Genomic DNA, 17,044 nt, shown 5'->3' on the forward strand with positions numbered 1-17,044 from the left:
GCCAGTGTCCCCGTGGGGCTGCGGGGCACGATCCAGCCACCCCGGGAGAGCCGAGATCCTCCATCAGCTGGTGGGCCCCCCTGTCCTGACGGGGGCGGCTCCTGGTCCTGAGGGAACTCAGGGCTCTGGGGGGTCGGAGCGGGGGGGCGGCTCCTGGTCCTGAGGGAACTCAGGGATCTGGGGTGACGGGGGGGGGGCGGGGGCCGGCTCCTGGTCCTGAGGGAACTCAGGGCTCTGGGGTGACGGGGGGTGGGGGGGCGGCTCCTGGTCCTGAGGGAACTCAGGGCTCTGGGGTGACGGGGGGCGGGGTGGCGGCTCCTGGTCCTGAGGGAACTCAGGGCTCTGGGGTGACGGGTGGGGGCGGCGGCTCCTGGTCCTGAGGGAACTCAGGGCTCTGGGGTGACTGGGGGGGGTGGGGGGGGCGGCTCCTGGTCCTGAGGGAACTCAGGGCTCTGGGGTGACTGGGGGGCGGGGGGCAGGGGGCGGCTCCTGGTCCTGAGGGAACTCAGGGCTCTGGGGTGACTGGGGGGGGGGGGGCAGGGGGCGGCTCCTGGTCCTGAGGGAACTCAGGGCTCTGGGGTGACTGGGGGGCGGGGGGCGGGGGGCGGCTCCTGGTCCTGAGGGAACTCAGGGCTCTGGGGTGACGGGTGGGGGGGGCAGGGGGCGGCTCCTGGTCCTGAGGGAACTCAGGGCCCTGGGGTGACGGGGGGCGGGGGGCGGCTCCTGGTCCTGAGGGAACTCAGGGCTCTGGGGTGACGGGTGGGGGGGGCAGGGGGCGGCTCCTGGTCCTGAGGGAACTCAGGGCCCTGGGGTGACGGGGGGCGGGGGGCGGCTCCTGGTCCTGAGGGAACTCAGGGCTCTGGGGTGACTGGGGGGCGGGGCAGGGGTCGGCTCCTGGTCCTGAGGCAACTCAGGGCTCTGGGGTGGAAGCCTCAGTCCCGCTGGGTCAGCAGATGATTGTTTCCAGGGAGGATTTGGTAGAAACTGCGCTGCCTACACTTTCCCCACTTTGTTCTCTAGAATTAAGCCTGAGGTTCTAGGTTCTTGGCCAGTTAGAACTGTACACTGATCTCAACAAAGTAAAATAAATATAACTTCTTAAGTCTATTAAGATCAGAGAAGATTTTGGAGTGATGGGAAATTAATTCTTTTTTCCCCGAAAGTTGTTTTAATTATACTACTCATTTGAAAAGACCCTCCTGCCCCGTCCTGGACTCCCCCCTTCCGCCCCCTGCCCCGTTCCCCCAGCCTGCCCCATCCTGGACTCCCCACCACCACCCCTGCCCCGTCCCCCCGCCTGTCCTGGGCCTGGACTCTGCCCACCACCCTCCCGCTAAGGGCCACATCCTGGGCCGGCGCCGGGTCCCTCCTCTCTGCCCACGCATCCTGATGAACACAGCAGGAAGTACTCCGGAATCCCAAGAAAGTTAGGATTGGGACTTCCCTGGCGGTGCAGTGGTTAAGAGTCCAGGCCTTCAATGCCGGGACGAGGGTTCAATCTGGTCAAGGAGCTGGGAGCCCGCATGCTGTGCGGCTGAAGGAAAGCTGGGGCCAAGCTTAGGAATGGCAGAGGGACACCGACTCCGCCGGCCAGCCGGCGCCAGGTCCGGCCCAGACCGCTGAGACCCTGGGGCTTTCCTGAGCCATAACTGGAGATTCATAAGAAGCCCCTTTCAACCACACCTGGGCTCCTGTGAATGGGGTGACTTTTGGGAACCCCCAGGGGGATCGCCAGGGGAACGACCCGTGATTAGGAGTTGGACTGTCAGCCCCACCCTGGTGACCTCTGGGCGGGGGAGGCGCTGGGGTTGAGCTCATCTCTGATAGGGACAGAGCAAAGGGGAATAGCAGGCGATTAAACCGCTCGTCCCGCTGCGGGATTGTAAGCAGGAAAATATGGGAGACCCTAGGAGCTAATGACCACTCGAGAAAGCAGGTTTGCTTAACCACAAAACCAAGCAGGCTAGCTTGTCAACAAAACCAGGCAACAGAAGCACAGCCTGATAGACCGTGAAACCATAGGGGCAGGAGACCCGCCCGCTGCCCAGCGAGCTCAGGGACTGATGATCCCTAGGACGTGTCCTCTGCACACGGGAAGATCAATGATGTGTGGACCCAGCTTGACCATGCAGGGACCAGAAAACTCCCCTGCTCAACCTGGAGGAGGAACTGATGATGGGAGCATGCGGTCTGCTCAGGAAAGACAGAGAAGGTCTCTCCCTGCCCCTTTCTCCTTTGATTCCAGTAAGTGCTCAGGGCACCGCACCCCCTCACCAGCCCGCTTGTGAACCTCACTAGCGTCCTTTTCTAATAAATCACCTTCCCTCTCGCTGAATTCTTTTCTACATCAAGACATAAAGGGCCATGGTATGGGAGCTCTTCGGGGCCCCCCTGAGACGACACCAGTTTCATCACCAGCAGGCATTCGTTTAACCCAGCACGCCTGTACAGTGAAGCTATAAGTACATGAAAACCACTACCTGAAGGGAGTCCGAGAGCTTCCAAGTCAGAGACTACATGGGGGCTCTGGGAGGATGGGGCACTCCAGGAGAAAAGGAGGTTCAATGCCCCCCAAAATCTGGCCTGGGGGTCTCTCCCAGCTGGCTGGTCCTGACCTGCATCCTTTATGGGAAGCAGGTCATCTAGTGAATGAACGGCTGCCCAGCGTCCTGCAAGCAGCTCTGGAAGGGGCTGGACTGGAGGAGGGGGTCTTGGGCTCTGCTGTGGAGCGGGCTGGGCAGAGGCACAGGTGATGGTCTGGGCTTGGGGCCGGCTTCTGGGAGGGGGCCAGGTAGATCATCACGTCAGAGCTGAGCTAAACTGCAGGCTCCCCAGCTGGGTTCCCGGGTTGCTTGGTGAGTGCAGCTCCCCCTCATTTGGAGAGCAGCAGTAAGTGCATGGAGGAGCGCACGGCAGCCCACTCCAGTGTTCGTGCCTGGAGAACGCCATGGGCAGAGGAGCCGGGCCAGTCCTTGCAGTGGCAAAGATTCGGATAGGACTGACTGACCAACAGTGTTGTCCAGTGCAGTAATGAGAAGGACCAATGGTGTGATGTGAGTGCAAATGATCGCTTTCCTCCATTTTCAATCACAGCGCTAGTCACTGGTTTTGGGGTCACCACCCCCACCCCGTAAGACCTCACCTTCACTAAGGACACCTGCAGAGACGCTTCTCCATATAAGGCCCCATCCTGAAGCTCTGCATGGACATGAAAACCAGGAACACTGTTCAGTCCAGTGCAACGTCTTATGAAGTCAGCATCCGGCCGGACCCATGCAGACAGAGTGCTCTGGGCAGGTCACTTCCAGCCACTCAGAGCCTCACGTGCCACACCTGTTACACGCAATACACACGGGTGGGTCGGCAAGCCCTTCTGAATTCTCCCTGACTTGGAGAGGTGATTCAGTGAGAGGACTGTATATTCCCTCGTATCTGTGGACAGAAGCGTGTTACCCACCATCCAGCCATCAGCCACTGCGGGCCCCCCCACCCCACGCCTGGACAGTGCATGCTGAATTCAGGATGTGGAGAAACAGCTCGCAGGCCCTCTGCAGCTGAGACATGTGTATGATTAATTTGAATCACCCCAGACTCTTGCATCTCCCCCCACACAGCACAGCACTGAAATCACTAACTTGAATGGCTGGTTTATGTGATTAGCAGGAATATTCTGATGTTCAACTTTTTTTTTCACCAGAACTTCTCCTCCCTGGCCTCTTTGGAGCAGTTCCCCAGAGACATCGGAGAGGACGGCTTCCCAGCTATAGTCCTCAGTAAGTTCCCCCAATAAAGCCAAACTCAAAACTTCTGTGTGTGTTTTTTCAGTTGCCACATTCTGGAATTCCTTGCCATAAAATGAATGAATGTTCACACTGACAATTATAAATGGCCTCAGGTCAGTTTACATCAGGTTTCACACCCAGTGACCTGTGGGGGAAAAATGTGCTTTGTAAAGATTTTTGTGTTTCCAAATTGTGAATACAGAGATACACACGCAGATTGAACTCAAAGGGTGGTTAGGTGGTAGAGCCCGCCCAGCCCGCCCTGGAAGGAACACAGGCGTTGCTGTGCTGTCATCTGTGGTCAAGGGACTGCCTTCAATCAACAGCTTCTTGTTGATGGACACTTCAGTCATTTCTAAGCTTCCCCCCTTATAATCTGATCTGTATCCATCTTTCTAAATTGGTGACATCCTAGCTGTCAGAAAGGGGCTTCACTGGTGGCTGGGCAGTAAAGTATCCACTTACCAACGCAGGAGATGCAGGTTCAATCCCGGGTCAGAAAGATCCCCTGGAGAGGGAAATGGCAACCCACTCCATTATTCTTGCCTGGGACATCCACAGACAGAGGAACTTGGTGCGCTACAGTCCATGGGGTGGCAAAAGAGTAGGACACGACTTAGCGACTAAACCACAAGAACAAGCTGTCGGAAAACACAGTAAAAAATTTCTACACGAGTAAAAAAGTGGTTACAGGGTATGCTGTGTGCAATAGCTTAGCCATCAGTTATTTACGCCTTTCATTGTCCTGGAGATACTTTATGACTCTGTAATTGTAGAAAACATAATACAAGGGTTCTGCGTCCGTGAAGGTGAAAGCGTTAAAGTAAAAGTGTTAGTCGCTCAGGCGTGTCCGACTCTTTTCAAAACTAATAATTACTTTTGTTTTTGGTGTTATGATTATTTTACTCTAAAAATAAAGAATATTTTCTTGGCCTAAGTTTCCAGGCGGTTTTCCCACATTCTGTTGGTGGTTCTCAAATTCTAACACCAGTTGGAATTACCTGGAGAGTTGTGAACACCCAGCTTTCCGGGCCCCTCCCCCGGAGTTTGCTCAAGCAGGTCTGGGTGGGGCCTGAGAACAGACACTTCTGGCACATTTCCAGGAACCCCACGTTGAGAACCACTGCTTGAAGCACTCTGCAGGATGAGTAACTGTGAGGGGAGGTGACCTCCGCAGAGGTGAGTCAGCAGGCCCGTCAGGCCCCAGGTCAGTTAGGATTGCGGCAGAGACTGGAGGGGATGAAGGTGTACAGTCAGCAGAGAGCGCATCTGAAGCTCAGGACACCCGAGTCTGCAGACGAGGGACAAGGCCTGCCCCTCCCCTTCCTAGCTGACTGAGACAGTGACTTGCTGGGAAGTGAGGCCACCAGGAACCCTCTCCTGAGCAGAAGGGAGAAGAAAAGACACCCAGCTCCTTTCCCAGGGCAGGTGTGTGGCCTTGGAGGGGAAGGGAAGGCTGCTCGCCCCTGTGCAGGCGAGCAGGACCCCAAGCTTTATCTCCTGTCTGCTCTCCTGAAAACCACTTACCTTCTCCAAGAGTCATCTGTTTTCCCACAAGCGCCTTCCCTTCCGCCTCACATATTAACGTGGTATTTAAACCCCAATTTGAACCACCCTTTTGAGTTACTCATCACTGAGTTCTCCTGCATCTAAGTGTGTTACATGTGGAAGTCAACTCTGGGTTTTTCCCCTCCTGTTAATCTGGCTCTTTGTTAGTTTAATTTGCAGTGCCTCATGGACAGAACATAACAGGGTAGAGAAAAAAGTTTTTCCTCCCCTACAAGATAAACTTGAACTCATGGACTTCATTTTCATATTCACGAATGCCAGTGTAAAATCATACCCAGAAAAGAGCTGACATGCCAAGAAGAAGTGTCACAATGCCTACCTACCCTTAAAGAACTGACATGTCAAAAAAAAAAGAAAGAACTGGCATCTCGTACCTCGTAAACGCAAAAATGCAGTTCCTGGTGGAAGGTCTGTCCAAAGAGTGTTTTGGCAACATCTTTATTTCATTTTATTTTATTTGGGCAACATCTTTAGAGGCAGCTGTTCGTGCCTAGACCCACTAGGGAAACTGCCTTCCAGTTTCTAGATTTTAACCCCTGCAGAGACTTGAAAATGGCCATACTTGGCCTGGCATTTCTGGATTCTGTGGAGGATGGAAGACACGGATGTGGAGCTGCCGGAAGGACTCTTCCCTTTGTTTCAGGGGAGCTGTGGTGCTGTCAGTCTGAGCCCAAAGACAAAGGACCTCAGGGTGAAATTCTCGCCAGTTTTATGAAGGCTTAACGGAGCATCTCTGTAGCGATTCCGCAGCTTGAGCAGCCGGCCCTCCAGCCAGAGGGGCGGTACCTGACTCACAGCAGCAGCAGCGTTTGAGCGCTCAGCTCCACCACACTTGGGTTTTGCAGAGGGCCAGAGGGAAGGCAGCCTCAGGGCCGGGGGACGGAGCGCCCGGGTCGCTGCCCTGAGCAGTTGGGCCCAAGGCAGGGGCGGCCCCGGGGCGGCTGTCCTGCTCTGACACTTTCCGCCTGGTGCCAGAGACTTCTGGAAGGTACTGGCTGTGCCCTGCTCTGCCCTGAGGACGGCCTGCCCTCCCACACCCCAGCCTGCAGAGGCCGTTCCCGTCAACTCCCACCAGCCCAGAGGACTGCAGACATTCACCCCTTGACCACGTCCTCTTGCTCTCAGAGTCTTCACTCGCCCCTCCAAATTCCATATTACCCATATTAAATCTTTTCCAGAAATCTCACAACTTAAATGATTTCTATTTTTACACATCATTGCCAAGAATAACAGTGAGCATTCTGTGAAAGTCTGAAGCTCTTTTTTGAAAAGTCTCTTCTTGTACAGAAAGGCTCGAAGATACTCAAATGCATTCTGGAACACACCAGAACAAGGTGAGGGGGCCAAGGAAATCCTTAAACCACGAATGCTGTCACAGCCCCATCTTCCAGGGCCGGGGGCAGGCGTCTCAGGAAAGCAGGCCTGGGAACAAGGTGGGTTCCAGACACAGGATGAAGGACAGGGCCTGGGGCAGTGCCCGCCAGCTAGGTGGCCAGAGCAGAACACTGGCCCCAGGTGGTGGAAGCCAGGTTCCCCACCTGAGCCCCACGGGCAGGAGTCCAGTGAGTTACAGAAGAAATGCAAGTGACTGGAAATGATAGCATACAGGGAACGGAGTCAGATTCGTGATCTCTGAAGAGGAAGATTTAGCTGCAGGACAAGGGACCAGGCTTGATCACTCAAGAGCTTTTGTGTAGCAGAGTTTTATTAAAGTATAAAAAGGGACTGGGAAAGCTTCTGACATAGACGTCAGAAGGGGGACGAAGCGAGCCCCCCGTGCTAGTTCTGTCTGTTGGAAAGCTATTGATCAGGTAAAGAGAGCCACCTCAAGGCTGAGGGGGTTCGGCAGGCCCCTCGCCCACAATGTGCATTTTTGAGACAGGATAGCACGAGGTGTGTCATCCCCCAGCCACAAAACAACCGATATGAATACTGGTTTGTTGAGCTATTATCAGTCAAAAGTTAGCCTTAAGTGGAGCCATTTTGAAGAAAGCCAAATTCCAAAGCAAACACATCGTTTCATTAACATAGTTTAGGGAAAATATTTCCATGAGAAAAACCGCATTGGTTAGCCCAAGGTGTGAGAAAAGCTAAGTTCAGGTGGAGCCAGGTGTTGTCATAGCAACACAGAATTTGAAGAGACACTTGCAGCCTATTTCCTCCGCTTGGAGACCCCCTGGCCCTCCTGCCTGTGACCCTCTCATAAACATAAGCACGAACCTCCCGTAGTAATCAGAGGCGGGCCACCACCCCCGAGAGCAGGACACAGCCGCTGAGCAGCGAGGCAGTAGTGCTGAATGTGGCGGGAACGGGCGGGCCCCGGGGTTCCGAGCACTCTGGGGACCGCTGCAGCCTTTCTGGGGGGACGGTATTTGGACATCGAACACGCATCACCTTCTCAAGTTCGGTTCAGTTTTAGATCTTCCATCAAGACCCGGTTCACATACATAAAATTCACCCTCTTCACGGTCTGAATGTTCTCTGGCTCCACGGCTTTCTGGCAGCGACGCCGGGACGTCTGCGGCGCTCTCAGCCCAGAACCCTGTGTCTCTCTGCCTCTGCCAGCCCGGGGTGGTCCACGCAAAAGGAGTCTCTTCCGTCCTTTTCCTTTAAAGTAATCTGTGTTTCACGTGACACAGCAGCAGCGATGTGCTAGAACCAGGAGCCCTTCAGCGTGCGCTCATGACCTAGTCAGGATCAGACAAGACGTACATGACCTTTGTCCCCAGCTCTGCTACGAGGACACCGTTGTACAGGTCAGGCACGTGCTCATGTCGGAGCCGCAAAAACAGAATTAGCCCCGACGCCCGCAGCTCGAGCGTGAAACTCCGGCATCTTCATGTGCTGGAGCCGTATCCTGGCCTGGCGCAGAAGGTCGTCCACTTTTCATAATGAACGTGCATTTCTGTATTACAGGAAATAGATTAAAATCCAGAAATACAAACCGAAGTTGGGACTTCCCCTGGGGCCCAGGGGTTAGGGTTCCATGCTTTCATAGAGGTGGCGGGGAACTGGGACCCCATAAGCTGTGTGTGTGCAGTGTGGCCAGAAAAAAAATAGAAATCAATTCACCCCGAGGAGACAAAACCCAGCAAGCAGGCGAGTCAGGAAACCACTGAGGATGCTCACCCGTGCACCAGGCGCCCACGTGGTCAGCGGAGCTGCCGGAACTTGGCTCAGACCCTCCGGGTACCAGGCTTCTGAGAATCTAACCTTGTCATCCCCGTCGCTGGGTGAGCACACCCCATGCAAACAGAAGCGTGTGGTTTGTCGGTTGTTACGCTTGAGTTTGTTTGGTTTCCAGAACAGCGATTATCTCTCCAGGCTGCGGGGGAGGCTGGCATCCCGGGTGGGGGAGGGGCAGGGAGCAGGGAAGTTGGGGGTTGGGGTAACGGGGAGCCGGCTCCCCTGCCCTTAATCCTCTCCTCCATCCCCACCCCTCAATTCCCCCTCCATCCCCGCCCCCCACCAGGGGACCGGTCAGCCCGACCTCCTCAGATGCAGTCCCATCAGCTCCCACTAAGCTGCTTTCTCTGACTTCCCCTTTCCTGGCTGAAAGGGGATCTCCCCAAAGATCTCCCCACTTTCCCTCAGAGGCAAAGACCGAGCATTTCCACTGAGGCTGTATGTTAGGGCTGAACTGCGTCCCCAAGGGTCACATGCTGGAGTCCTGACCCCCAGACCCCTCAGGGACCGCATCTGGAGACAGGGTGAGCAGGGCGAGCAGGCGGCCTGAGACCTCAGAATCCCTTGTTTGCTTCAGTTGCCAAGTCAAGTCTGACTCTTTGCAACCCCTTTGCACCTCTGTAGCCCACCAGGCTCCTCTGTCCGTGGGATTCTCCAGGCAAGAATACTGGAGTGGGCTGCCGTTTCCTCCTCCAGGGGAGCTTCCGACCTGGGGAATGTCTCCTGCACTGCAGGCGGGGTCTTTACTGTTGAGCCCCCAGGGAAGCGTCCTGGGGGGCTTGGGTGACCCTACTCAGCAAGGCTGGCGTCCCTTCACAGAGGGGAAATCTGAACACAGGTCCGGGGGCAGGGGTGAGCAGGCTGCAGGGAGGAGACGGCTGCACACACGCCAAGGAGAGGGGCTCAGAGCGGCCCTTCAAGCCTCCGCTGGAAGCAGCCCTGCTGACGCCGGGACCTGGGCTTGGGGGACAACCGCCCTCTGTGGTGTTCGCGGCCGGGCGTGGGGAGGCTCTCACAACGGCCCTGTTCCGCCAGCAGAGAGGACAGAGGCTCGCGGCCCACGCGGCCCGCCGAGTTCACGCGGCCTGCGCGCGGCTCCAGCCCCTCCAGCTCTGCGGTTTTAAATGAATCACTCACCAGCTTGACTTCTTGCTGTCCGCCCCGTGGTTTGGCTCACCCCTCCAAACATCTCCCAGAGCTGTGAGGGGCGTTGTTTCAGACACACATCTCTCTGTTACAGACTCACTTTCTAGGATGTGGGCGTTTCCCACGCCAGCTGATTCCAGACCCCTCACGGCGTATTCACCCTTTGCTGGTCCGCGGTCTAAGGGACCACCCTTGTCTCCACGACAGTGTCCTGCCTCCATGAGCAGGAGGCGGGGGTCCAACCCCCAGACTGTCCGTGAAGGGGGTCTAGTCCCGTGTCTCGTGAAGGGGGTCCAACCCAGTGTCCCATGAAGAGTGTCTGTGAAGGGGGTCTAGCGCCAGGAGGCAGGCAGGACGCAGCCAAGGTCTTCTCCACAGGTGGAGGTCGGGGGGCACAGGGAGGGCTGTGTCAAGTATGAACGAGCCGCATTCTGGCTGCTGCAGACAGAGCCTGCGTGGGTTCCCCCTTCCCACTCGGTTTGTCCGAGCCCTGTTCCAAGCAGCTCCCGATCCACCCCCAGCAGCCCCGGCCTTTGTCAGGGTCAGGGGTCCATCCACACGACAGCCAAAGCGGGGTAAAGCAGAGGACAGCAGGGCCAATGCGCGCGGCAGGGGCGGTTGGCACGGCGCCTGTATTTGTGACAGCCCATCATTGAGTGATTTCCTGCTTCTCTAAGAAATAAATACCAGTGCTCTCGGTGATTACAAAACCAAGCTGTCCTGGAGTTTGTTTGGGAGAAGGGCTAACTGTTCACCAGGAAACGTGTACACAGAGGCTCACGCAGCTTGACTCATCAGAAGTAAATGCGGTGAACTGGAACAGCACAGCCCTTCAGCAGGTCACGGGCACATGAGCCTTGGGCACTGCCCAGCAGAAAAAAGAAACAAACCACCATCCCACAGCACCTGGCTGGCTCCGGGGAGGTGGGCTGAGTGGCCACGACTGTGGAGCAGCCGTCCACACCGTCCACGGCTCCCAAGCCCTCAGAATTTCCTGAGGGATGGGATAAGGTCTGTCTCTTGTCCTCAATTCTGGACAACGCATCGGGCAAGGGAACTTTTGGATGCCACCCAGAGGTGGGGGCTGGTTACTGGGAGAAGCCCCTCTGTGATTAGAGGGTTGGAATTTTCCACCCCGCCCCCGCCACCCGAGCTAAGAGTGGGTGATGGTGAACCCATCACAGAGGCTGAGGAGCAAGTCAGTCATCCTGGGAGGCGAGGCTCCATAAAAACCCAGAAGCCCCAGGCAGGGGCAGGTGTGTTGGCGAGCAAGGGGGCGAGGAACGTGCGTCTCGGGGGCAGGAAAGCCTGTGCCCGCTCCCCGTCGGGGGCCTCACCTGACTGCATCCTTTTTGGGAAGCTGGGGATCCAGGAAGTTAAGCAAGTCTTCCTCAGCCCTGTGAGCTGAATTAGCAGACGTACTGAATCCAAGGAGGGCATCTTGGGGCCCTCCGATCTGAGCCAGTTGGACAACCACCATGGAGGTTCCTTTAAAAGAATAATCAGAGCTAAAAATGATCCAGCAATCCCTGGATCCTGGGCATATATCCAGATAAAGCCATGATTCAAAAAGGTACACGTACCCCAGTGGTCATTGCAGCAGTGTTTACAATAGCTAGAACGTGGAAGCCATGGAGACGTCCACCAGCAGTGGGCTGGATGAGGAAGATGTGGTACGCATATACAATGGAATATTACTCAGCCATTCAAAGAATGAAATAAGGCCACTTGCAGCAACATGGATAGACCTAGAGAGTGTCATACTGACTGAAGGCAGATAGAGAAGAAATATTGTATGACTTCCCCTATATGTGGCATCTAAAAAAAAAGCGATACAAATGAACTTGGGTTTCCCAGATGGTGCCAGGGGTAAAGAAGTCACCTGCCAATGCAGGAGACAAAAGAGACTTGGGTTCCATCTCTGGGTCAGGAAGATCCCCTGGAGAGGGGCATGGCACCCCACTCCAGTATTCTTGTCTAGGAAATCTGATGGACGGAGGAGCCTGGTGGGCTACAGTCCATGGGATGGAAATGGGCCAGACACGATAGAAGCATGCATGCACACACTCACAAATGAACTTATAAAAGAAAAACAGACTCACAGACTTAGAGAACTAAGTTACGGTTGCTGGGGGGAAGGATAGGGAGATGGGATGGTTAGGGAGTTTGGGATGAGCAGGTACACACTGCTGTATTTAAAATAGATAACCAACATGGACCTATTGTATCACACAGGGAGCTCTGCTCAATGTTATGTGGCAGCTTATTTAACTTATATGCAGAGTACCCCATGAGAAACGCTGGGCTGGAGGAAGCACAAGCTGGAATAAGATTGCTGGGAGAAATATCGATAACCTCAGGTATGCAGGCAGCACCCTTATGGCAGAAAGTGAAGAATGAAAGAGCCTCTTGATGAAAGTGAAAGAGGAGAGTGAAAAAGCTAGCTTAAAGCTCAACATTCAGAAAACTAAGATCATGGCATCTGGTCCCATCACTTCATGGCAAATAGATGGGGAAACACTGGAAACAATGGCTGACTTTATTTTTCTGGGCTTCAAAATCACTGCAGATGGTGATTGCAGCCATGAAATTAAAAGACACTTACTACTTGGAAGGAAAGTTACGACCAACCTAGGCAGCATATTAAAAAGCAGAGACATTACTTTGTCCACAAAAGTCCATCTAGTCAAGGCTATGTTTTTCCAGTGGTCATGTATGGATGTGAGAGCTGGACTAAAAAGAAAGCTGATCGCCAAAGAATTGAAGCTTTTGAACTGTGGTGCTGGAGATGACTCATGAGAGTCCCTTGGACTGCAAGGAGATCCAGTCCATTCTAAAGGAGATCAGTCCTGGGTGTTCATTGGAAGAACTGATGCTGAAGCTGAAACTCCAATACTTTGGCCACCTCATGTGAAGAGTTGACTCATTGGAAAAGACCCTGATGCTGGGAGAGATTGAGGGCAGGAGGAGAAGGGGACGACGACAGAGGATGAGATGGTTGGATGGTATCACCAACTCAATGGACATGGTTTGGGTGGACTCCGGGAGTTGGTGACAGACAGGGAGGCCTGGCATGCTGCGGACACGACTGAGAGACTGAACTGAACTGAACTGAACTGGATGGGTGGGAGGTTTAGGGGAAAATGGATAGATGAATATGTATGGCTGAGTCTCTTCACTGTTCACCTGAAACTTAATAACATTGTTTGTTAATCGGCTATACCCCAATAAAAAATTAAAAGTTTTTTTTTTAAAGATATTTTAAAATCAGAATGGAAAAAAAACCCAGAATGGGTTAATATATGATGGTGGGACTTGGCTATTAATTTTTTAAAATGCTAGAGTTCTACTGCATTCCATTTATAAATATGAATTCAAGAAATATTAGAAGTGTAAACATTAGAAGTGTACATGCTTTTTTTTTTATAAATTTGAGTTAGGCATGACATTCTTACGAAAGAAGTGAAATCCAAAAACAATAAAGTGCTGATATATTTTGCTATATAAAAATGTTTTAATTTTTTTGAATTAAAAATAAAATATCAAAAAAAAAAAGATGTGGTACATATATACAATGGAGTATTTATTCAGTCATAGAAAAAGAATGAAATAATGCCATTTGCAGAAACAAGGACGGACCCAGAGATTATGATACTAAGTGGAATAAGCCAGACAAAGACAAATATCATAGGATATCACTTATATGTGGAATCTAAAAAAAAAAGTGCAAATGAACATACCTACAGAACAGAAATAAAGCCACAGATGTAAAAAGCAAATTTATGGTTACCAGCGCAGCAAAGAGGGGAAGCGACAGAGACTGGGATTGACATGCACAGCCAAATGGAAGTGTTAGTCGCTCAGTGATGTCCAACTCTTTACAACCCCATGGACTGTAGACCTCTAGGCTCTTCTGGCCATGAGATTCTCCAGAAAAGAATACTGGAGTGGTTGCCATTTCCTCCTTCGGGGGATCTTCCCGACCCAGGGATTGAATCATGTCTCCTGTGTTGCAGGCAGATTCCTTACCATCTGAGCCGTCAGGGAAGCCCACATACACACTGCTATATACAGATAATAATATAGATAACTAATAATCTCCTCCACAGCACAGGGGCCTCTACTCAATACTCTGTAATGACCTATATGAGAAAAGAATCTAAAAGAGAGTGGGTATGTGTATATATATAACTGAGTCACTTTATTGTACAGGAGAAACTAATACAACATTGGAAATCAACTATACCCCAATAAAATTTATTAGAATGCATGCATATATGTAGACAGCTAGTCAGAAGTACAGGTTACGACAAGACTTCCTTCGCGGCTCAGCTGGTAAAGAATCGGCCTGCAATTCAGGAGACCTGGGTTCGATCCCTGGGCTGGGAAAGATTGAAGGTGGGAAGGGAAGGGGGCGACAGAGGATGAGATGGCTGGATGGCATCACCGACTCCATGGACATGAGTTTGAATGAACTCAGGGAGTTGGTGATGGACAGGGAGGCCTGGTGTGCTGCAGTCCATGGGGTCGCAAAAAGTCGGACACGACTGAGCGACTGAACTAAACAGATGGCAACAGACTTGCAGCTGGGTGTCTGACAGGGAGAGGTGTCCCACGGGGCTGAGCCCTTCAGGGTCGGGTCTGACTCCATGTCCACGCTGAGCTGGATTCTCAGACAGCCACTGGTGTCCGGGAATCGCCTGTTGACATGGGGAAACCACCTGATGCTAAGAGCTGACTCACTGGAAAAGACCCTGATGCTGGGAAAGATTGAAGGTGGAAGGAGAAGGGGACGATGGAAAATGAGATGGTTGGAGGGCATCACCCACTTGATGGACATGAGTTTGAGCAAGCTCTGGGAGTTGGTGACGGACAGGGAGGCCTGGTGTGCTGCAGTCCACGGGGTCGCAAAGAGTCGTACATGACTTAGCAGCTAAACAACAACAACATCAACAAATAGGGAAGCCACACATACACACAGACACAGACAGACATACAGAGACACACACACACACACACAGAGACACGCACACACAGAGACACACAGACATGCACACACAGACACACACCTATGTACACACACGTGTACACACATGTACACACACGCACACACATGTACACAGACGCACACAGACACACAGATGCACACAGACACACACGCACAGACACACAGAAAGACACACATGCAGACACATGTACACACATACAGACACACACATGCACACACATATACACACACGCACGCACACACAGAGAGAGACACACATGCACACACATATACACACACGCACGCACACACAGAGAGAGACACACATGCACGTGCATGCACACACACAGACACACACACACATGTGCACAGACTGGAATGGGTCTGGGAACCCAAGGGAAGGAAGTGGTGGCCCCTGCCTTCCCTGGTTTCTGGGTGGCTGGCGATCCTTGCGGTCTCTGCCTCTCTCGGGGCCTTCTCCCTGTGGCTCTAAATCCCCCTCCTTACACGGCCACCCTGTTCCAGGAGGACCTCACCTTGATCACATCTGCAAGGATTCAGAAGTCCGGGGCCGTCAACACGTCTTTCTGGAAACACAGTTCAGTTCCCCAGCATGCAGACCTGTAAAGACGGCTTTTCTGCTTCAGAGACTGCACCTCCCAGGTCGGGGCTCCTCCTGGTGGGCTGCCGCCCCAGGCGTCGTGCACACAGCAGACCCGGACGGATGGACACGATGGAAAGCACGGCTGCTAGAAAAGTGAGACAAAACACACGTGTGCAACTCTAACGGACTAGAACCCACGGTCAGTGCTCCTGAATTTCCTCCTGTCGATAAAGAAGCAAACTATAATTGCTGCTGCTGGAGGGGCCCCGGTCAGGTTTTGGAGTCAAACGTGGTCCCCGCACTCAGAATATGGAAGAGCCACGCCTGTTGTGTTCAGTTTCAAAGACCAATATTGTTAAAACATTTATTGTTCAACCCAGTACTTTTGAAGATCTTTCATTTTTTTCTGTGGAGGTGGGAGATGTCCTCTTTTGAGGGGGGTCCTAGTTCCCCGACCAAGGATGGAGCCTGGGCCCCCAGCAGTGGAAGCATGGAGTACTAACCACTGGAGCGCCAGGGACGTCCCGGAAGCTTCCAGATCTAATGGGCTCCGTGAAGTGCTTCACGGATGGGCCGCGTCCCATCTGGTGAAGAGGAGGTTCTGCAGGAGGCCGCGCAAAGTGGATCGTTTTCTTAGGCAGAAGGAAGGCAGAGCATGGAGTTGTGAGCGAGAGAAAGGCAGGACTGTCTTCCTCGGGGATGGAGCAGCCTCAGGACAGATGATCCTGCTGGGCCACCGGGATTACAGGCTGGTGGACGCGGGGACGTCCCTGGGGAGGCCGAGCCTCTGGTGAGGTCAGGTGTCCTGGGCCTCAGTGTGGGTGACAGCTCGGGGCCTGGTTTTCACTGTGAGCAGACGCTCCCCTGTAACGGCCTTAGCAGGATGACAATGTTTTGCTGTGGGTCCCAGGGGCCCGAGACGTGACCGAGGGCAGACCCCACGTGGCCCTTGCTCAGCAGGTGGTAACTCGAGGGGTCAACAGGAAACAAACCCTAGTCGTGAGGGAGTCTCTCCCTCCCTGGGTGCCAGCCCAGGAGAAGGACCTCTGGCCCAGGGCAAACGGCCCCAGGGCGTTCTCAGCAGTCTGCGCCTCCGCAGGGTTTTTGCTGCTGGAGCTTCCTTTTCAGCTTTGCTTTCTGCTCTCACAGAAACTTCACCTGCGATCTCTGGGGAATTCCCAGTTCACCAACAGGGGGGATGGAGCAATAGTGCCCTCAGGGACTTCCCTGTCGGTCCTGTGGTTAAGACCCTGCACTCCCAGTACCGGGGGCGCAGGAGAACCCTGGTCAGGGAGCTTAAAGGCCACACGCAGCAGAACGAAACAATGCCTTCAGAGCAGGTGTGGGTGTCGGGTGTCGATGGCTCCCCACCACGGGTGATTAGGCAGCTCGATCAGTGGGAACTGCAAGGTGATCGCAGATCCTCTTGTGCTGTTAGGAGAATCCTGTGGAAGGGGTGAGAGAAAGGCAGGGCTGGGGGCAGCGGGGTGGAGCAGGGGGTCACAAGCGTGGGCCCACCGACTCTGCACACCTGTGCTGCCTGTGAACGCAGAGGCGCCCACCTTGCACACCCACCTGGCCTCTGGTCAGGGACGAGCCCTTCTGGGATCAAGGAAGCTAAAGCCAGTGAACACCCTTGCAGGCCCCGGGGCCACCGACTGCTTTAACCCGGGGATTTAATGCTCTCTCGTGGGGTGGGTGGGCCTGGCTGTCTTCTGAGGGCTCGGTGGGCCGGATGTCACACTGGGTCAGGTCCCAGGGCCTCCCCGT

General features: G+C 53.9%; 1 long non-coding RNA gene across 1 annotated transcript; it reads right to left on the reverse strand.

Annotated features, from left to right (window-relative positions):
* Positions 1-7,038: 7,038 nt before the first annotated feature.
* LOC139034313 (uncharacterized) lies at positions 7,039-8,749 on the reverse strand. The gene is made up of 2 exons (XR_011486711.1): positions 8,481-8,749; positions 7,039-8,256 (listed from the first exon to the last, which is right to left on the reverse strand). It is a non-coding gene; the product is annotated as an uncharacterized lncRNA (long non-coding RNA).
* Positions 8,750-17,044: the final 8,295 nt, after the last annotated feature.

This window comes from Odocoileus virginianus, chromosome 1, assembly GCF_023699985.2.
Source record: "Odocoileus virginianus isolate 20LAN1187 ecotype Illinois chromosome 1, Ovbor_1.2, whole genome shotgun sequence".
In the NCBI taxonomy this organism is placed as follows: Eukaryota; Metazoa; Chordata; class Mammalia; order Artiodactyla; family Cervidae; genus Odocoileus; species Odocoileus virginianus.